The 23,129-nt window shown below is 43.1% G+C and overlaps 1 protein-coding gene and 1 pseudogene across 1 annotated transcript in view; both read right to left on the bottom strand.

Annotated features, from left to right (window-relative positions):
* The window catches only part of LOC124510804 (zinc finger protein 345-like), a 75,802-nt gene that overhangs the window by 30,540 nt on the left and 22,133 nt on the right, over positions 1-23,129 (bottom strand). The window lies entirely within an intron of this gene.
* On the bottom strand, positions 19,935-20,899 carry LOC124511651 (eukaryotic translation initiation factor 4E-like; annotated as a pseudogene).

Below are 23,129 nucleotides of genomic sequence, written 5' to 3'. Positions count from 1 at the left end.
GCATCCAACTTCGGCTCAGGTCATGATCTCGTGGTCCATGGATTTCAGCCTGCATCAAGCTCTGTGCTGACAGCTCAGAGCCTGGAGCCTGCTTCGGATTCTGTGTCTCCCACTCTCTCTGCCCCTCCCCCACTCACGCTGTCTCTCTCATTCTCAAAAATGGATGTTAAGAAAAAAAAAAAAAAAGGAAAGAAAATGAGAAAGTAGTGGGAACCGTCACTAAAATGGAGTCAGGAAGTTTCAGCAGGGGGAGCTCTCAAACCCTATCACTCATAGTCAATGGCAGATCCAAAGAGGTCTTGACCTTCCACAAACCTGACCTTGGAGGTAGCTTATATTCTACTATTTCAGCCACAGGAAGAGATGTTTTACTCATTTCTCCCAGCCAACAGCTCAACCAATAAAAATCCACCGTCCTTCAAAATACCAATTTAGTCTAAAGGACTTCGAGTTTATAACAGACTTCCCAACTTACTCCTGTCTCTTCAAAAAAGCATGTCTCTTGTTTCTTCCCTGGACCTGCCTATGGTTTTGCCACAGCCCATACATATATCCCTAATTACAATTCTTTGTTATTCCCAAATCAACCCTTCTTTTGCTGGTAAAATAACTGGTAGGTTTTTTTTCTTTTTTTTAATGTTAATTTATTTGTGTGTGAGAGAGAGAGGCAGCACAAGGGGGTAGGGGCAGAGAGAGAGGGAAACACGGAATCTGAAGCAGGCTCCAGGCTCTGAGCTGTCAGCACAGAGCCCGAAGCGGGATTGAACTCACACCCCTCGAGATCATGACCTGAGCCGAAGCTGGACGCTGAACCGACTGAGCCACCCAGGCGCCCCAGTAGTATTCATTTTTGAAGTTAAATGTTACAAGGTTCACTCATGCTGATGAGTAAGTAGTGGACTTCTCCTGTAACAGCAGAGTGACTATAATGTATTGGACACTTGCAACTTGCTAGGAGAGAGCATCTAAAGTGTCCTCGGCACACACAGAAAATTCTTCACTCTGTGGGCTGAGGGATAGGCTCATTAGGTGGATTGTGGTAATCGTTCTGTAGGCAGATAAGGTTAGGGGTCTACAGAAAAAGGAAGACAAGGCATAGATTTCCTAACATAAGACAAGTCCCTTTAGACCCCCAGCCATGTTAGGATCTATACCAGCACTACTTACCCAAAGCACATGTTTGCTGAACGTCCTGGGATTATGTCAAAATTGCAGAAAAGCAGACATCAGTAGTTAATGATTTTAAGGCAGCCAAATGTAAAAACAAATATGCACTACCAGGCCAGGAGATAGTCTAGTCATAACAGAGATAATAAACCCACGGCAAAACTTCCACTGCTGTTTCCAAAGTAAAGATGGACTTCACACGTATTCTTGAATGGTTTTGAGGGAATTAAACCCCTCTGAGCATCCAAATACCAGACTGAAAGAGCCACAGAATGGATGATGACCACCCATGGTGGCCCTGTGACTTCAATCAACCAGGATCTGGACTCTTGCCAACGTGGAATGACTTTTGAGTGAGCATATACTAAAATGTCCTTTGCCAGGCCCCTTCATAAATATGCATATGCCACTAGCTTAAAACTTCCCCAAGTCTTTTGTCTGGGGGAGTCGCCATTTTAGGAAATGTCCTTGGGGTTCTCCTTATTTGTTGCAAGGAAAACCTGTCTTTTTCCTATTCTTTGGCTTGGTGGTGTCTTTTGGCTCAACCCCCACCAAAAGGTGAAACCACATTCGGGTTACAATTTAAGAATATATACGGATATTTACTTTCTAAACCTTCAACAACAACTGGATATTCATGAATGGAAAAGAAGATGCTGAAAGAGGAAACACAAGAAGCAGAGAATTTAATAAAAAGGACAGAAATTTAGGCACCAAAATATGTAGTTCTCTGTTCCTATATATCTGCACTTGGGTTTCAGCAAAAAGTGAGTACTTACTCTACAGTTGGGAATAGGCAGCCAAGCAAATTTTTGATCTCCTTTAATCTGTTTGTGTGAAGAGAGAGCCCAGAGTGGGGCCAGACCTGGAAAATTTTCAGAAGGTAGATCTGGGTGGGGCTGTGGGGGGATAAAGGTTCTAGGCTTCTGATCTCCCTGCTTACGGTATATTTCCAGTTCTGTCTTCCTGACTTTGTATAGGGGACAATGACATTTTAAGAGCTGCCCTAAAATGTGCTCCTGTTGATTATTTTGAAATTAAAGACACTTACGAAACAGCCTACACCTGGGGCACCTGGGTGGCTCAGTGGGTTGAGTGTCTGGCTTGGGCTCAGGTCATGATCTCACTGTTCCTGGGTTTGCGCCCCACATCAGGCTCTGTGCTGACAGCTCAGAGCCTGGAGCCTGCTTTGGACTCTGTGTGTGTCTCTCTCTCTGCCCTTCCCTGCTCGTGCTCTATTTCTTTCTCTCTCTCAAAAATAAATAAACATCAAAAAAAATTAAAAAGAAAAGAAACAGCCTATGCAAAAAGAACACTGACTCACATTTAATTGCAAAACAGAAACATCAGTCTCCATGTAATAGATACCTTTCCAGCACCAAGAGGTAAAGAAACATTCTGTCACCAAAGACAGAAAAGAGCTGAGGTCTGCATGAACAAACCTTACTTTTCATTAATTTATTACCACTACACAATTTCCGTTTAATTCCTTACTACCTGAAGGCCAAAACAGCGGTTTCCTTTATGCTGTCAAATCCTCACAGACTTATTGTCTCTTTCTCTACGAAGTATAAAAACTATTTGCATTGGTTATTTCTATGGGTTTCAATTTCATTATTGGGCTTCTATGTGCATGTAAATAAACTTTGAGACAAATTTGAGATTTTTGTCTCCTATGACTGGTCTCAGTCAATTTGATTCTCAGACCAGCTAAAAGAACCTTGAATGGTAAAGGAAAATTATTTCTCCCCAACAACGTTTTCCCTAAAGTCCTAAATAACTTAAAGTGCAGGGTTGAATATCTGTTCAAGCCCATCTATAAAGAATTAGCAATCTATCTACATACATGATGAAATTCTTTTCCATCTGGGTTAAGTACATTCTAAATTTGATCACCTTTTTTTAACACCTTGTTTCAGTGCCAAAGGTGATGGCAATTGAGTCATATCCTGGGACACACTGGAGGTAAAAATAGTCATTTTCAATGACGAGTTTGTGTCCATTCGTGCTAAAGGCGATTTTGCTTTCAGTGGCTACAGGAGAGCTCTGGTTAATAAGATGGGAGGAGAAGTGTCTACGGAGGCAGGACTTCCCTGAATTTATTAGAAATGACCTCAAATCAAAATTTGTATGTACTATCAGACTCTTTCCTTATTCCTTCTTAATGCATGAGATACAGTTTGATGCCTGATGGTGGGTAATCCTATTGAGGCCATGAGAAATCAAGGATAAACACAGGGGTGCCCGGGTGCGTCAGTGAAACATCTGACACTGGTTCAGGTCATCATCCCACCGTTCGTGAGTTCGAGTCCTGTATTGGGTGAGCTCAGCCCCACACTGGGTGAGCCCCCCTTGGGATAAGTCCCACTTCTCTCTCTCTCCCTCCCTCTGCATGTGGCTCAATTGCTCCCTCTCTTTCTTATTTAATACAAGTGTTACTCTTTTCTTGGTATAGCTGAACAGAAACTAACAGCTACAAAATGAAATTATTATATTTTCATTCTATCAATGTTAAATGTGAGCACCACCTGCTACCCACCACCATCATAATATTGGTTTAAACAACTCAGAAATTATTTCCACTCCATACCCAACATGTGTAAGGGCAGCAAGAGCTGTGAAGGAACACGGAGATTTCTGGCCCAACACTGGGTGCGCTGTTTGAAGCAGAAATGCTCACTGCCTGCTCCTCAACTAATCGGTCCCTGGCACAGAGCCCGGACCATGAGACGGTACTAATCACGGGGCTGAGTGGGAGTGAGGGACATACCTGCCAGCAACGTCTGCATCACTGGAAGGTCATCCATCTACAGCGAATTAAACCTATGTTGGGGTTATGCACCTGGCATACTGGTGCTCTATGGAACCACTGCACTCACCTTGCTGATTCTGCCTGTTACAGTGTCCAGGAGGCTTCCTCATCTCTGCCATGTGACATTTTCTTTTTTTTTATTTAAAAAAAAAAATTTTTTTTAACGTTTATTTTTGAGACAGAGAGAGAGCATGAACAGGGGAGGGGCAGAGAGAGAGGGAGACACAGAATCTGAAACAGGCTCCAGGCTCTGAGCTGTCTGCACAGAGCCCGACGCGGGGCTCGAACTCACCGACCGTGAGATCGTGACCTGAGCCGAAGTCGGACGCTTAACCGACCAAGCCACCCAGGCGCCCCTGCCATGTGACATTTTCAAGACATGTCCACGGTATTTCCATCACCCAATACCCCACTTACTATCCACTGTCACTAATTTAGGCATGAGAAAGTTCAGTAATCGGTCACTCGACAGCATCTGGCCCTCAGTAACATCCAGGAATTCATTTAAGTTATGAAGAAAACGGGGCACCTGGCTGACTCAGTAGAGCACACAACTCTTGATCTCGGGGTTGTGAGTTTGACCCCTACATTGGATGTAGATAGAGATTACTTAAAATCTTTAGGGGCGCCTAGGCTGGCTCAGTGGGTTAAGCATCCGACTTCGGCTCAGCTCATAATCTCATGGTTCGTGGGTTCAAGCCCCTCATCAGGCTCTGCACTAGCAGTGTGAAGCCTGCTTAGGATTCTCTCTCTCTGCCCCTCTCTCACTTGCGTTCTCTCTCTCAAAACAGATAAAACTTAAAAAAAAAAAAAATTTGAGCCCTGGTTAAACTTTTTCTCAGATAAACAGCATTGATCTGATCTCTCTCCATTTATAAAGGCCCTGGTACTTTTTTACATGTGAGTCCTCACTGATGTGGTTTGAAGTGTTGGGGATGGAGCCAGTGGCCAAGAAAGAAATCTTGAGTTGTCTTTGGTGCAAAAAGTTGTTTTCATTCAAGCACAGGGACAGGACCCATGGGTAGAAAGAGCTGCACCGGGGTTGATGGGTGACTGACTATATACGTTCAGGTTGGAAGGGGGTTAGGGATAGCATTAAGTCTCTAAAGAATTTTGGAAGCAAGGTTTCTAGGACCTTGAGGGAGCTAGCTGCTGTTAGGAAAAAAGGTCATTTACCACTGTTCAGTAAAAACTCAGTCATAAGACCCTTCAGATGTATATCAGGGGGTCATAAGCTTGGAAGATAATTGCCAACGTAGATCTTGGGGTGGGGGTGGAGATAAAGGAAGTTTCCAAAGGAATTGTTATATGTTAAAGTGGACTTACAGGGGGGTGCTTGAGTGGCTCAGTCGGTTAAGTATATGACTTCGGATCAGGTCATGATCTCACTGTTCAAGTTCCAGCCCCATGTTGGGCTCTGTGCTGACAGCTCAGAGCCTGGAGCCTGCTTCAGATTCTGTGTCTCCCTCTCTCTCTGCCATCCCCTGCTCGCACTCTGTCTCTGTCTCTCAAAAATGAATAAATGTTAAAAAAAAAACTTTTTTTAAAAAAATAGACTTACACCCTGCGGGGGCGGGGGGTGGGGGAGGGGGCAGATAATGTTAAGCTACAATTCTTTTTCCCTTAGCAAAGTGTCAACATCAAGGCAGCTGAACTCATAGAATAATGTCACTCTGTTTGTTTCAAGGACTTGTCAAGGGGCTGTGGGCAGTGAAGAAATTTCTCAATTGCCTTTGTTTCCCCCATTATTCCCCCTTAACAATCTTTACCCTTAAATCTTTAAGTGTGATGAGGGTGGAAGGTCTCATCTTCTGTAGCTTCTTCCTGCCAAATAAGGGACGTAGAGATGTCCCTACCTATGAGCCAACACTGGTCACTTGGGGACTTATATATATATAGGAGTTACAAAAGCCAGAGGCAGCTGAGTCCAAGGGAGACCGCATGTATGGACCTTCCCAAGTGGAAAGGATCATCTGTCAGATTGAAGCTATGGCAGTCAAAGAGCCTGGGCACCAGGTGGAGGAGAGACATGGGAGAAATCAACAAAACCTGATTAGAACACCAAAAAGAACAAGCAGCTCAAAAAAGAGTTCTTTGATAGTTGACATAAATCTTCTTCGAATCCAAGAGTTTGACCAATCATTAAAGGAAAGAGAGGGATCATTTAAAGGGCCAACTTGAGCATTCACATCTGTTAGAAACCCAGAAATATGTTTGTAAGTAATCTGGAATGTATGCCCAGCACTGTCTTTGTGATAGCACATGTCCCCGTTTCTGCAGCAGTTAAAACATCTAATGCCATTTTATTTTGTAAAACTGCCTTATGCCTTTGTGTCCCTTCAGTATTTAACAGGGAAATGCTACTTTGAGTGTCATTTAAGGCTTTGACCACGTACTTATTTCCATGTAGCAAACAACATCCTCCAGTCCCAAAGAGGGATCAAAGGTGGTCATACCAATGAAACAGAACATGTCCACTGTTGTTTTACACTTAGAAGGTCGGCTGGGTTGCTAATGGTCCATGCATCCAGGCAACACCCAAAGTACAGGGGCTTCTCCAGCCTGGGTGAAGCCATGGCCACAAGTTAGAGCCACACAGACACTGGGTCCCATTCAGGGCTCATCATCTAATTCTGGGCCTCCTTGAACTACAGTTAGGATATCACGGGCCATTTGGTTTTGGAAGGCCACCTTTCCAGAGCACTGTGGATACCAGGCCAAAAGTAAATAGCAATTAATTTTTTAAGGCCTGAGCTGTTTGCTAAGTTATCTGTACACTAAAAAGGATCGTCTGTTGTCATTTTATGGAGACCAAAGTCATCCAAGTCTAGGGACAATTTCTCCTAGCAAGGTTTTTGTCACCTCGATGGCCTTTCTACTCAAATGAGTAGCCTGGTGTAAACCCTATTTTACCTTCCATTGGCTATTTGGTGGGGGGGGGGGGGGGGGGATAAAGATTTTTCCCTCATTATTAACAAGCCAGTCCTGTGCATTTTTTGAACATACTCGTTCCTGGGCTATGTGAATGTTTCGGTGTTGAATAGACTGGTGTTATGGGCTTTATTGGAGTTAGACTGGTTTAAGACTTAGCATTTGTTTATTTGGTGCTGCCCACTTGGCTGCAGGGCCTGCCAAATTGTTTCCTTTAGATCCTAAGGTCATATCTTTTTGCTGTCTTTTGAGGCGAATAACAGTCACCTCCATCAGCAGGTGTACAACCTCAAGAAGAGTAATCACTTAGGGCCCATATTTGATTGGGGAGTTGTTATGACTTGATTATAATCCCCTTTTCTTCCAAATTGCCCCATGTAAGATTAGGAAGGCACACTTAGCTTATTTTGAGGTCCTATGCCAATTTTAAAGCACAGACGAGTGCTGTTATCGCTGCTTTTGGGGCAGATCTATTTGCTGGGAGGGCTTTGGCTTCAACAGTTTGAGTCAGACTGACTACAGTCTATCCAGCTTTTCCTATGCCCTTTTCTCCCATGAAACTTCTGCAGGGGCACCTGGGTGGCTCAGTCAGTTAAGCGTCCAACTTCAGCTCGTGTCATGATCTCACGGCTCATGAGTTCAAGTCCCACATCATCAGCACTGAAAGCAGCGAGCCTCCTTCAGATCCTCTGTTCCCCTCTCTCTCTCTGCCCCTCCCCCACTCGCACCCGCACGCTGCTCGCCCTCTCAAAATTAAACATTAAAAAAAATAAAGTTTGACAAGTGTTAGGTATTATTTGAGGTATATCTAAGAGCATAGCCTGGTATTTAGTAAGTCGACCTCCCATCATCCACTGGTGGCCTTTGGTCTCAAAGCACTCTGGCCCTGATGTGGAGTCATCATTGTCAGGGACTGTCCCACTGTTAAGTTTCGAGGCTTCTTCTACCAGGAGAGCTGTTGTGTGCTTGGATAGAGCCTCTATTTGGAATTGTACATCAAAAGAGGTGGTTCCTGGGACAAATAGGACTAAGGAATAAAACCATCAAGAAGCTCTCTTTGAGGTCTAGCCTTACCAGTATCCTAATTATGAGGAATCTCTGACAAGTGGGAGAAGACTTGTCTCAAGAGATCAGGGCATCCCCAAGTACACCATCCAGTCCAATCATAAGGAAAGTTCAGTCATCCATTATGCCCACAAGTCCATAGTTAACCCCATGGAGTGGGGTATGCTCTGGCTTTTAAGGAGAAATTTTTCCATTCCAGCCACACAGAACTGATCAAGGTGATAGCTGAGTGACATAATTATTGAGGAATCTATCCCATTTTCCAGCTGTTCACATATTCACATATCCACAGGGTCCTGTTATCCCCAGAGAATAATAGGCATGAAGACTGTCTATACATGAGCTATTGTGTCAATTTCTCTGAAGTTCACCTCAAATTGTCCGGCCTGGGCAAACAACAAACAACCAGAACTGAATATCCGTAAAGATCAGTTATTGAAACATAGTTTTTTCTCTCCATAATCACCCTTATTTCCAGAGAGAGCCAAATGAGGGCTAATTTGACTGAAAAACAAATCCAATTTTTAACAAACTTGGCTTATTATTTACATAAACTCAGTAAGAATAGTCATTGACCATACAGATCTTTTAAAATCGTTTTACTTAGGGGCGCCTGGGTGGTTCAGTCAGTTAAGGTCCAACTTTGGCTCAGGTCATGATCTCGCTGTTTGTGAGTTCAAGCCCTGCATCAGGCTCTGTGCTGACAGCTCAGAGCCTGGAGCCTGCTTTGGATTCTGTGTCTCCCCCACTCTCTGCCCCTTCCCCACTCGTGCTCTGTTCTCTCTTTCTCTCTCTCTCAAAAATAAACATTTAAAAAAGTCTTTTTGGGGGGCACATAGGTAGCTCAGTGGGTTGAGCGTCCAACTTTGGCTCAGGTCATGATCTCACAGTTAACGGGTTCAAGCCCCACATCGGGCTCTGTGCTGACAGCCCAGGGCCTGGAGCCTGCTGTAGGATTCTGTGTGTGTCTCTCTCTGCCCCTCCCCTGCTTGTGTTCTCTGTCTCAAAAATAAACATTAAAAAAAAAAGTTGTTTTTTTAATTTGCTTTACTTGAACTTCTCATGAGGAATCTAGATTGAACTTTTAGTAGCCTGTCTAGGCCAGAAGCCAAGCCAAGTTCTTGCCACCAAACATGCCTGCAATATCTATACATTTGGGTGAATTCCTCTGCTCAAGATCCCCAAGATATCCTCAGATTCCTGCACTCGCCAGGAAGTGACATTCTCTACTCACCTGGTGAGGCTGCTGGGAACTTTGTAAGAAGGTATCAGGCCAACATCCCCAAGAGGCACCATTGGCTCCGTATTTCATAAAGTCAACATCGATTCCTTAAAGCCATCTGGTCATATCTGAGTCTATGCATGTCTCTCAAATATGACATTCCAGTCAAAGCTTTGGTAAAATAACCAATGTTTCCAATGGTGTCCGGTTGCAAGGAGAATAGATTCTTTATGGAACTTTTGCAAATAATTATGACTGCCAAGGAAGAAAGCATACTCACTGAGACTTTTTGAATTTCAGAGGGTTCAGGTAGAGAGAAAAGTTAAATGCTTCAATTTTTTCACAAAGGAATATTTTATCATATTTTTGTCAGTCATAGATACCTTAAGAGAAAGTTTCCTTAATCTGGAAGAGCAAACATTAGAGAACCAGCAATGTTCCAAAGAAGAGTCATAAAAACTAATCGTTTTTTTTAGTTCATTTTGTCCCATGTTACTAATTCTTCAATTTGTTTTTTTTTTAATTATTTTTTTAACTTTTTTTATTTATTTTTGAGACAGAGAGAGACAGAGTATGAACAGGGGAGGGTCAGAGAGAGAGGGAGACACAGAATCTGAAACAGGCTCCAGGCTCTGAGCGGTCAGCACAGGGCCCGACGCGGGGCTGGAACTCACGGACCACGAGATCATGACCTGAGCCGAAGTCAGACGCTTAACCAACTGAGCCACCCAGGCGCCCCACTAATTCTTCAATTTGAATGCAACCTTTTTAGTTCTGGAAATTCTTACCCATTTGAGTTTTAAGATCTTAAAGATATGTATTTGTCCTAAAAGTCCTTTTTATGAATCCCCTTATATGCTCTGTAAGAGCACTGGAACAGTTAAAATGACAAGGACCCAGAAATTGACATTGTTAAAGAACTGAGAGTTCATTATAGTGCAACTGACAGGGAAAGTCAGTGATTTCTGTGACAAAGAACACAAACACCTCCGTAACCTGCACATCTTGATGACCTTAAACTACAACATACCAACGAAACAAGACTAATTAGTCAAAAAGATTCCCTTTAAGATCTAAATCTTGGGGAAGTTTGTTAAAACCTTAGAAAGTTTTAAAGCACATGCCTAAATAGGATTAGGATCACCAAAGGCCTGATAAAGTCAAAACACAGAAACTGGTTTTTCTAGGCTGACAAAGAAAAAAGAAAACCATTTTGTTTACATTTTCTTATCAAGAGAAAACCAACAATCTGGGCAACTGTCTTTTAAACAAGACAGTAAACAGAATGTGCTTATTTTTTTTTATTTTTAAAAAAATGTTTATTTATTTTAGAGACAGAGACAGAGCACAAGTAGGGGAGGGGCGAGAGAGAGGGAGACACAGAATGGAAGCAGGCTCCAGGCTCTGAGCTGTCAGCACAGAGCCCGATGCGGAGCTCGAACCCACAAACTGCAAGATCATGACCTGAGCTGAGGTCGGATGCTCAACCGACTGAGCCACCCACATGCCCCAGAATGTGGTTTTTAAAAATCTATTCATTTCAACTTTAGTCCATCCTGACCACACATAAAATTCCTTTCCAAAGATTTCTCTTCACAAACCTTCTACAACTTTCCTTTGCATTCAGATTTTGTCCCAAGCCATTGCTCTCCAAACAACCAGGACAAAATTACCTTCAACAAAAATGTATTTTCATTCCTTACATTTTTCTTACACATCTCCTACTTTTCTACATACAGAGTTGCTTCCTTTATTTCCATCAGTCTTAGTTACATTTAGCAGAATGTAGCATTCTTAGGAACCTTAGTCTCCAATGGGAACTAAGTAGTAACCAATTGTGAACTGTTATACCAGAATTCTTTAGATGGAAAATTCATGAATCAATCAAACAGAAAGCATGTTTACCAACAGACCCAAATATCCTTAGTTTCTCAGCAACAGGAAGTCAACAGTAGATACACCTTATGTTTAGTAATCAATGCCTTATCCTATTTGGAAAACACATAGATAGATATCCAATGAATTCAATCCAAGGAAAGTTTTAAAGTCTCAGGTTACCAAAAATTTTGAAAGCTATCTTAACAATTACCCATGAAATCTTTGAGACAAAGTTAACCGTTTTGTTTTTTTTTTTAATTTTTTAACGTTTATTATTGAGAGACAGAAAGTGAGCAGGAGAGGAGCAGAGAGAGAGGGAGACACGGAATCCGAAGCAGGTTCCAGGCTCCAAGCTGTCAGCACAGAGCCCGACGCAGGGATCGAACTCACAAACCCCAAGATCATGACCTGAGCTGAAGTCAGACACTTAACTGACTGAGCCACCCAGGCACCGCAACCATTATTTTAAGTCATCTTTTTATTACAAATTGCAACAGAGAACATGAGCTTATTTCACCTTTAGTAAACATTGGTGGAATGAAAGTGTCGTATTTAATGATGATAACTCTAAATTTAGACATGTCTATTTTAATTAAACCACAAACTTAAGTTTGAATACCAAATTATGTTCCACCTGGGTCCACACAAAAATCCATCAATTTAGAGGCACCTGGGTGGCTCAGTCAGTTAAGTGTCTGACTTTGGCTCAGGTCATGATCTGGCAGTTTGTGGATTCAAGCCCCACATCGGGCTCTATGCTGACAGCTCAGAGCCTGGGACCTGCTTCAGATTCTGTGTCTCCCTCCCTCTCTGCCCCTCCCCTCCTCGTGATCAGTCTCTCTCTCAAAAACAAACATTTTTTTAAAAGTCAATTTGTGGGGCGCCTGGGTGGCTCAGTTGGTTGAGCATCTGACTTCAGCTCAGGTCATGATCTCGCAGTTTGTGAGTTCGAGCCCCGCGTCAGGCTCTGTGCTGACAACTCAGAGCCTGGAGCCTGCTTCCGAGTCTGTGTCTCCATCTCTCTCTGCCTCTCCCCTGCTCATTCTCTGTCTCTCTCTCTGTCAAAAATAAACTTTAAAAAATAAAATAAAATAAAATAAAAGAATAAAAAGTGAATTTGTTCCCCATTGTCAATTTTTACCTGGGACACTGGTGGGGAAATCTGAAGTGGGTGGCCCAAAGGGGATGCTCTTTGCTCCCTGACAGCGAGGGTAAGAGGAGAAGGCAATGGGTGCCAGAGACACCACGGATGGTATAGGAACCACTTACACAGACCGCACTCCAAGTGGTACAGAAACAGGAGGGAGAGGCAGAGGAGGCGAGGTGCTGCCAGAAGGCAGAGAAAGAGGGCTCCCAGTTCTAAACCTCAGCCGATTGGACAGATGAGCAGATGCCATGTTTTTTTTCTACCAAAATGGAAATATGCCATCCCTGTCAGGCTGGAGAAGACAGGGAATTTCCCCAAAACAAAGGGAGTTTTGGGAACTGTTTGGGAATCTTTCTGAAAGTCCGCATCCAGAGATACTGACTCCAATTATAGCCATTAGCCTGGAAAATGAACGGAAGAGAAGCCTCCACATCTATTAAGAGGAACAGTGAGAGTCAGCATCCCATTCATTAGGGATGGCCTGTGTTTTGTCCAGCAACCTGGGTTTATTTGGAAGCCTGTTTAGGCAATTATCCTCCAATATGTCAGGAGGGAGTTAACTGGCCTGGTTACTGACCAGACACGTTCTGCCAGAGCCTCTTAGTTCCAGATCCTGACTTACAGCCCTGAAGGCCTGGACCTAGGGTAACTGTCCATTTGCCCTATTTCCTGCACAAGAGATCTAACTGATAAAGCCCACTGAGGCCATGCAGTGTTACAGATCAGTCCTTTCCTAAATTTTGCAATCCAAATTGTTTCCAGTGGGTGAAAAGGCATTCCAAGGGAAAGTCCCTGGGAACTGAAGAAGAGAGAAGGTCCATTACCAAGAAAAGGGGAAGGGGAGGCAGAAGAGACAGAAGTGCTACCAGAAGGCAGACAAAGAAAGTTCTAAACTTCATCAGCTGGGACAGATGAGAAGGCACCATGGTTTGTTTGGTTTTGCTTTTTTCCCACCAATGTGGAAATATGCTGTCCATGTCAGGCCGGAAAAGGCAGGGAATTTCCCCAAAACAATGGGAGTTTGGGCACCTACTTGGGGATATTCCTTAAAGTCCCCATCCTGGGGTAGACTAACCACACTTGGCCCCAGTTGTAGCCATTACCCCCGGAAATGGATGAGGGAGAAGCCCCCCCCCATACAACAAGGGTAACATGGGTCTGTTAGGAGGAGGAACAGTGAAAGAGGGTCAGCGTCCCCCTCGCTAGGGATGGCCTGTTTCCTCCAGCAACCTGAGTTCTATTAGAAGGAGGCCTATTTAGGTAATTATCATCCAATATGTCAGGAGGGAGTTTACTGGCATGGCTAATAACCAAACACATTCTCCAACAGGCCCTTAGGTCCGGATCCTCCTTTACGGCCTTGAAGGCCTGAACCTAGGGTACCTCCATCCATTTGCCCAGTTTCCTACAGAAGAGATCTGATAGATCCTACTGAAGCCATAGAGTGTTATAGATCAGTTCTTTCCTAAACTTTGCAATCCAAACGGTTTCCAGTGGGTTAAAAGGCATTCCAAGGATAAGTCCTTGGGAACTAAAGAAGAGAGAAGGTCCATTACCAAAAATCCCACCCAGCTCCTTGTGTCGAAAGCAACCGGCGGCATCCTTCGAATGATCACTGCCTGCCATAAAGGGCCCGTAGGAAGGATGCTAGTCTCCCCCCATTCCTCGTTGCACCCTAGGCTACAGATGGGGGTGCCTGTTGAACGGACTGAAGTACCGTGCCTTATGGTGGCCAAGCCTTCTAGTGACGGCTGCACTACTGCCTTCCTGTGAAGGCTGTGCTGTTGTTTTTATTTTTAATCTTTTTATTTATTTTTTTAATTTATTTTTTATTTAAATTTTTTAATTTATTTTTTTTTAATTTACATCCAAGTTAGTTAGTATATAGTGCAACGAAGATCTCAGGAGTAGATTCCTTAATGCCCTTTATCTGTTTAGCCCATCCCCCTCCCACAACCCCTCCAAGCAACCCTCCGTTTGTTCTCTATATTTAAGTGTCTTATGTTTTATCCCCCTTCCTTACTTTTATATTATTTTTGCTTCCCTTCCCTTATGTTCATCTGTTTCGTATCTTAAAGTCCTCACGAGGGGCGCCCGGGTGGCTCAGTCGGTTAAGCGTCTGACTTCAGCTCAGGTCACAATCTCGTGGTCCGTGAGTTCGAGCCCCGCGTCGGGCTCTGGGCCGATGGCTCAGAGCCTGGAGCCTGCTTCCAATTCTGTGTCTCCCTCTCTCTCTGCCTCTCCCCCGTTCAGGCTCTGTCTCTCTCTGTCTCAAAAATAAATAAATGTTAAAAAAAAAAAAAAGTCCTCATGAGCAAAGTCATATATGATATGTCTTTCTCTGACCAATTTCGCTTAGCATACCTTCTAGTTCCATCCACGTTTTGCAAATGGCAAGATTTCATTCTTTTTGATTGCCGAGTAATACTCCATTGTATACATATACCAAATCTTCTTTATCCATTCATCTATCAATGGATATTTGGGCTCTTTCCATACTTTGGCTATTGTCGATAGTGCTCCTATAAACATTGGGGCGCACGTCCCCATTCAAAACAGCATACCTGTATCCCTTGGATAAATACTTAGTACTGCAATTGCTGGGTCATAGGGTAGTTGTATTTTTAATTTCTTGAGGAACCTCCATACTGTTTTCCAGAGTAGCTGCGCCAGTTTGCATCCCCCTGTGCTGTTTTCTAACCCATAGAAAATGCTAAAACAGTTTTACAAGGGGAAATCACCCAATTCAGTAGTCTAAGTAGTTAGCAGAGGACACTGATGGAAAACGGTAAAGATAGAAATCCATCATGGTCTAAGCAACATTCCATCACAGGTAGTCTTTACAAGCAACCTCTCTAGGAAATGGCCCCCACTTGGGATTTAACTCAATCGGGTACTGGTTTCGGCCGGCTTCCAGGGCAGGTCCTGCAGCCAGAAGTAGCTAGACCAGGGATGTGGAGAGGATCACATTAGAACCATGAGGACTGGGGCGCCTGGGTGGCTCCGTCGGTTGAGCGTCCGACTTCAGCTCAGGTCACGATCTCACGGTCCGTGAGTTCGAGCCCCGCATCGGGCTCTGGGCTGATGGCTCAGAGCCTGGAGCCTGCTTCCCATTCTGTGTCTCCCTCTCTCTCTGACCCTCCCCGTTCATGCTCTGTCTCTCTCTGTCTCAAAAATAAATAAACGTTAAAAAAAAATTAAAAAAAAAAAAAAAAAAAGAACCATGAGGACTCACATAGGAGTCTTAAGACTGGCAGCAATGCTAGTCACAAGTCGCTGTCCCGTGCCCAAGACAGACAACTTTGTATAAGGAAAGGAATACAAAAGAGGGCATCAAGTTTCTGAGCCTTATTACCATCGCGGCCAGGGTACTAACTTCCAGCCAAAAGGCAGGCTTTCTCCTCCATAGGGTAGCCACGGGCTAGATAGAGGATTGCAGCCTGAGCAATCCACAGGGAAGTGTTCCAATAGACCATACTCCTTGAAAGGCCCCTGAAATGAAAGTAAAGGAAGAGAAAATAATACTCCTCAGGTTTGCACCAAGGCTCAGAGTCCAAATGAGAAGGCTCAACCCCACGTTAGGACACCAAATGATGTGGTTTGAAGTGTTGGGGTCCAGAGCCAATGGCCAAAAAAGAATTCTTGAGATGTCTTCAGTGCAAAAAGGCGATTTTATTGAAGCATGGGACAGAACCCATGGGCAGAAAGAGCTGCACTGGGGTTGTGACAGATGACTGTTTATATACATTCAGATTGGGGGGAGGTTAGGGATGGCATAAGTCTCTACGGAATTTTGGAAGCAAGGTTTCCAGGACATTGAGGGGGTTAGCTTTTGTGTAAGAAAAGGTCATTTACCACTGTTTAGTAAAAAATCAGTCATGAGACCCTTCAGATGTACATCAGAGCCCATATGCATGGAGGATGATTGCCAGCATATATCTTGTAAGGTTAGAGACAAAGGAAGTTTCCAAAGGAATTTTTCTATGTTAAAGTAGACTTAACAGGATCCTGGGGGGTCAGGATAATGTTAAGCTAAGATTCCCCTTTTCCCTTAGCAAAGTGTCAACATCCAGGCAGCTGAGCTCCCAGAGGAAGGTCACTCTGCCTGTTTAATGGGCCGTAAGCAGTAAAGAAATTTAATTTTTCAGTTGATTTGGTTTCCCACATCACTCACTAAAGTTCTAGTTTTACTACACAGGTAAAGTTCTTCATGGTGATTCATTCTCTGACGCTCAATGAGCAATGATGAATAGTTCAAGATCATCCCACATTTACGATGTTTATAGGTTTCTTTTTTTTTTTTAAGTTTATTTATTTTTGAAAGTGCGAGCAAGTTGAGAAGGGTACAGAGAGAGAGAGGGAGACAGAGAATCTGAAGTGGGCTCCACCCTGATAGCAGAGAGCCCAACAACAGGCCTGAATTCACGAACCATGAGATCATGACCTGAGCTGCGTTAGACACTTAACTAACTAAGCCACCCAGGCGCCCCTAAAGTTTATAGATTTCTGAACTAGGAGGGATTATTTGTTGGTAAAAGACTAAAGAACCCTCACTAAAGGGTCTCTCAAATTGATTCCACTTAGCATTTTTAAATTACTGCTGTTCAGAAATATTTGACTAGATAAGTCAACCCAACCCTATTTTCAAAATGGTTCAAAGAATTATTTTCAGCATGCACTGGGTACTTTTCCACATTTTCCAACTTTTCTTTCCATGAACTTGAACGTTTAGATATTTGGTCTGAGTCTTCTCGTGCAGTAACACACTGTTTTTGGAAAAGTAGCCAACTTACAAAGGGAATTTTTCCAAAATGTTTTATATCCTTCATCATTTTTGGCAAGAAGATTCTTATTGTGGCCACTTGTCTCAGTTTGGATATGTCCTTCACAAAATCCCTGCTGTCCTTCACTATCTTCATCATTGTCCTAGTCTATCAAGCGAAAAATCTCAAGGCCACTACTACATGAATGTCTTCCCACCGAGACTCTGCAATGAAGTTTCTATGTGTGGTTTTGGCCGGAAGGCCTGCATGTCATGAGAAGATAAAAGACATCAAATAACACAGAAGAAAACTCATTGCCCTTACTACTCGCAGATGAGTATACTTATACCCAGGGGCACCTGGGTAGCTCAGTCCATTAAGCGTCTGACTTTGGCTCAGGTCATGATCTCATGCTCATGAGCCCATGTTGGGCTCGGTGCTGACAGCTCAGAGTCTGGAGTCTGCTTTGGATTCTGTGTCTCCCTCTCTCTCTGCCTTGCCCCCCACTTGCTCTATCTCTCTCTCTCTCTCTCAAAAATAAACATTAAAAAATTTTTTAACAAATAAATAAACTCTAATATGCAAAGATAAAGTCAATCCGAGAATGTCAGCAAGATAATGGAGTAGGAACCATGAGGACTTCATTCCTCATTGGAGACATGAATATATACACAATACATAACCAAAGAGCACTTTTGGGACTCCATAAGCCAATCCAGAGGTCACAAAAAGCCATCAAAGGTGAAATCAAGAATAGTCACATTGAAAAGGGAAGGAAAGTTTGTCACATGTGCCCATAAGGGTTGTCTTCCTTCTCTAGCACACCATGTGATGACTGAGAAAACTTTCAATCCCTCCTTTTTGCCTTGGAGACAAAGAGAATATTGGACGATGTGTCCCAATCTGTGACTTTTCGTGCAAGTGCATCAACTTACTTCGTTTTGCATGGCACAGAGTACAAGACAGAATGGCAGATAGCATGAATGCACCCTTGGTTGTCATGAGTCAAAAAGGCGAATACTGTGTTAGCACCGGAGAAACTGTAGTCCTGAAGATGGACATCAGGGAGAGCGAGATATCATGCGTGTTTAAGAGAGAAATTTTTGGTTACTGGAAAGTTACACGTACAACGACCAAACGGGTGTGAGCAGATACAATTATTCTAGTCCAGCTGGCTGTTACTGGTGTTCTCCTGAAAACAACCACGTCCATAAAGACTAGAAGACATAGCTCGTTTAAATTCCCAAATCTCAACAAGAGATCAAAAACCATACAAAGAGACAGAAAAACATGGCACAGTCAAAAAACCAAGATATAGGGGTGCCTGGGTGGCTTGGTCGGTTAAGCGTCCGACTTCGGCTCCGGTCATGATCTCACGGTCCGTGAGTTCGAGCCCCGCGTCGGGCTCTGTGCTAACAGCTCAGAGCCTGGAGCCAGTTTCAGATTCTGTGTCTCCCTCTCTCTGTCCTTCCCCTGTTCATGCTCTGTCTCTCTCTGTCTCAAAAATAAAGGTTAAAAAAAAGAAAATTAAAAAAAAAAAAACAAGATAACATCTGCGGAAAGTGGCTGTAGGCAATGGGCATCTATATTACTTGGTATACAATTCAAAATAACCATCTAAGTGATGATTAAATAGCTAAGAGTAAATAAATCAATTAAATAAAATATGGAAACTATTCTGGAAGAGTATGAAAATGTCAGTGAAACAGAAGTATAATCAACGAATGAACAAAAAATGAGAGCTAAGTACAATAACTGAATTTGAAAATTCACTAGAGGCATTAATTATGACTTGATCAAGCAGAATAAAGAACTAAAAAACTTGAAGACAAGTTATTAAAATAATCATGTTAGATAAAAAAAATAATAAAATGTGGGCATGGGACGAATGCCTGAGGGACCCGTTGAACACCATCAAGTCAGCCAATATATGCATCAAGGGGACCAATACGGTACTGAGAAAGAAAAGGGGGCAGAGAGCTTGTATGAGCAATTAATGACTTAAATGTCTCTCCTCCGCAGAAAGAAACAGACCTACAAAATCAAGAAGCACAATGAATTCCAAATAAAATAAACTAAAAAGCGTCCACACAGATACACAATACGATCACACTGCCAAGTATCACAAACAAAAAGAAGATTTTAAAGGAACAAGAGAGAGCAACTCAGAGGATACAGGAGAGTTTTTACAGAATGATGGGTGGATTTCTGAGCAACAACCTTGTATAAAGAAAACCATCTATAGTCTATTAATAGTCATGAAGGAAGGAGCACCTGGGTAGCTCAGTCAGTTAAGTGTCTCTTTTTTTTTTTTTTTTTGCACAAAATTAATGTTTGTGTCATATTCCTGGATCCTTCACCAATGTTACATGAGGAAAAAAACACCTGAACTGAAATCAGAATCACTAACGTTATCAAGTAGGGAAACAAATAAATTAAAATCTAGCAGCCATCAGCAAGAGTACAGCAAAGACAATGATGTAAAAAGAAACAAAGAAAATCGCTAGAAAACTGTATGCATCATACTCTTCCAAACCAGCAAAATATGCTCCTGCATACAATGGAACATAAACAGAATTTTTTTTCCTTTAAGCTATAGAAATGCAAGTTCTTTTTTAAATATTGTGGATGCGTAAAATGTGTTTATAATGGTAATTCTACTAAGCTATTACAGAGTGGGCCAGGAACACATTCATGGATTCTGGGGATGATGTGTACCGTAATTCTTTGTTTGGGATAGTGGACACTCTAGCCAAACAAACAAACAAAAAAAAGCGAACACAGAAGTACAAGACAAAGGCGAATGAGACTTCTCTTATATCTTAGCAACATTTAGATGGAAATCAAATTTAAATGCAGTCCACTCTGCTTTGGAAGAGGCTTTGGTTCAGCTCCCAAATCTCGACTGCTTGACGCAGTCTCCTATGAGAATACTCAGAAGGTGTCTTCTCAAACAGCAAACCTGTTTTTAGTGGTGGAGTCGCTCTTAGTAGCTGTGTCTGCATGGGACTGATAACCGATCACTATCTTTGGAGGAAGTCCTCACCTTTCCTTGTATGCCCTCCCTATATGTGTAACAGCCTCTCTGTTTTCACATTCAGTGGTCCATATTGCTCCCTTGTCACCTTTAGCTCTAACGTTAACAACAGCTCCACATACATCACCGCTGGAGTCATCGAAAGATTCTCCAATAAGGCACGGCAGGGTGTCTAGCCAAAAGCCATCCAGATCACTTCGTCTCTGCTGTTCGATGTAATTAACCATCGTCCTCCTCGTTTGATTTTTCTCATCTTCCCACACAGGCTCAATACCATCCTTAAAAAGTGAGTAGTCACAGCCAGGCATTAAATTACTAGACAACTGGGGGCGCCTGGGTGGCGCAGTCGGTTAAGCGTCCGACTTCAGCCAGGTCACGATCTCGCGGTCCGTGAGTTCGAGCCCCGCGTCGGGCTCTGGGCTGATGGCTCAGAGCCTGGAGCCTGTTTCCGATTCTGTGTCTCCCTCTCTCTCTGCCCCTCCCCCGTTCATGCTCTGTCTCTCTCTGTCCCAAAAATAAATAAATGTTGAAAAAAAAAAAATTACTAGACAACTGGATGTGGTTGTACAGAGCCCAAAAGTCTTCAACGGTATCAAACTTAGAGATCAGCCGAAGGTTTGCTTGCCAAGTTTTGCTTTTATCATTTTTAAAAAACCAGAGTGCCCATCTGTTCTGTAAAGGAAGTTTAATACAGTGTACTGGGTTAGCAACCTCCTGATTAGATTCTGTTTTCTCTTCTTCTGAAGGGGGGTGGGGATTAGGAGTAGGGGTGGTTTCCGGTTCCACAGTCGCCATCTTGTGTCTGATCTGACACAAGTCACATCAAGTGTCTGACTGGTGATTTCGACTCAGGTCATGATCTCAGGTTCGGAGTTCAAGCCCCACATCGGGCTCTGCACGGACAATGTGGAGCCTGCTTGGGATTCTCTCTCTGCCCCTCGCCCTCTCACTCTGTCTCTCTCCAAAGAAATAAGTAACATTTTTTAAAAATAGTGGAGGAGCGGGACCCCTGGGTGGCTCAGTGGGTTCAGCTTCCGACTTCAGCTCAGGTCATGGTCTCAGGGTTCATGAGTTCAAGCCCTACATCGGGGTCTGTGCTGACAGCTCAGAGCCTGGAGCCTGCTTCAGATTCTGTGTCTCCCTATCTCTGCCCCTCCCTGCTCATGTTCCATCCCTCTCTCTCTCTCTCTCTCTCTCTCAAAAATAAACAGGGGCACCTGGGTGGCTCAGTCGGTTAAGAAGCCGACTTCGGCTCAGGTCATGATCTCACGGTCAGTGAGTTCAAGCCCCGCGTCGGGCTCTGTGCTGACAGCTCGGAGCCTGGAGCCTGTTTCAGATTCTGTGTCTCCCTCTCTCTCTGCCCATCCCCTGTTTATGCTCTCTCTCTGTCTCAAAAATAAATAAAACGTTAAAAAAAATTTTTTTTAAATAAATAAATAAACATTAAAAATTTTTAAAAATAAAAAAAATAAATGGTGGCGGAGGCCTGAGTGGCTCAGTCAGTTAAACGTCTGACTTTGGCTCAGGTCATGATCTCATGGCTCGTGAGTTCAAACCCCACATCAGCTCTCTGCTGACGGTGCAGAGCCTGCTTCAGACCCTCTCCTCTCTCTGCCCCTCTCTCTCCCTCTCAAAGATAAATATTTGTTTAATGTAGCATATGCACACCATGAATACTTTTCACCTTTGGAAAGGAAATAGATTTTGTCACATGATACAACTTAGATAAACCTTGAAAACATTATTTTAAGTGCAATAAATGACTCACAAAAAGTCAGATACTGTAGGATTCCACTGAGGGGAGACAGATGGTCGTGGTGGTTGCTCAGAATAAAAGCTGAGTACTTATTGAAACGCTGGAGAGACTACAGCTGCAGACAAACACCAGGGACAGTAATGTATCATGGGCTCTAAACAAGAAACAACAAAGCCTTTTTTAACTGGGATATTACAAAAACACAGACATTACACATCCCCAGATTAGGTCTGACAGGCCCCAGGATTATTAGCGTAGTTGACTGTTATTTTTATTCTGCGGTACAAAGCAAGTACATGAAGCCTGGGACCGGAGGTTTTTTGAATTCCCAAATCTCAGCGAAAGATCACAAGGTATACAAAGAAAGAGAAAAATGTGTTCCAACCAAAAGACCAAAAATAGGGGCGCCTGGGTGACTCAGTCGGTTAAGCGTCTGACTTTGGCTCAGGTCACGATCTCATGGCTTGTGGGTTAGAGCCCCGCGTCGGGCTCTGTGCTGACAGCTCGGAGCCTGGAGCCTGTTTCAGATTCTGTGTCTCCCTCTCTTTCTGCACCACTCCCTCCTCCCCACCACATTCGTGCTCTGTCTCTCTCTCAAAAATAGACATTAAAAATAATAATAATAAATTAAAAAAAATAAACAAAACTCAAAACTGGCCCTAAATAGAGAATATTAATTATCTGACAAAGAATTCAAAATAACAATCATAAAGATGCTCATGGGGAAAAAAGAGAAAACAAACAGGTAAACAAATCATATCTGGAAAACTACTCACGACCAAAATGAAAATCCCAACAGACAAAGTATAAAAAACAACTAAAAAGAAATTGGGAGCTGAAGAGTTCAGTGACTGAATTTAAAAATACACTACAGGGGCGCCTGGGTGGCTCAGTCGGTTGAGTGTCCAACTTCATCTCAGGCCATGATCTCACAGTTCGTGAGTTCAAGCCCCGTGTTGGGCTCTGTGCTGACAGCTTGGAAGACTGGAGCCTGCTTCGGATTCTGTGTCTCCCTCCCTCTCTCTGTCTGTCTGTCTGTCTGTCTGTCTCTCTCTCTCTCTCTCTGCCCCTGCCCTGCTCATGCTCTCTCTCTCTCTCTCCTCAAAAATAAATAAACATTAAAAAAAGAAAAAGAAAAAGAAAAATATGCTACAGGTTCACAAGCAATATTCACCAAGGAAAAGAAAGAATCAGACATCGTAAAGGCCCCTTGTTTTAAATTCTCCATTGACAGAAGAAAATATGGAAAAGGACAGAGCCTAAGGGACTTGCGGGACACTAAGATAGGGAGCAATTTATTATATATTAAGGGGTTCTCCATGAAAAGAGAGAAATGGAGAATAAAACTTAC

This window comes from Lynx rufus, unplaced genomic scaffold (genome assembly GCF_022079265.1).
Source record: "Lynx rufus isolate CCGP_SWC_20201006 ecotype Redwood Valley unplaced genomic scaffold, mLynRuf1.p SCAF_16, whole genome shotgun sequence".
NCBI lineage: Eukaryota > Metazoa > Chordata > Mammalia > Carnivora > Felidae > Lynx > Lynx rufus.
This window is presented reverse-complemented; position numbering and strand designations above follow the sequence as displayed.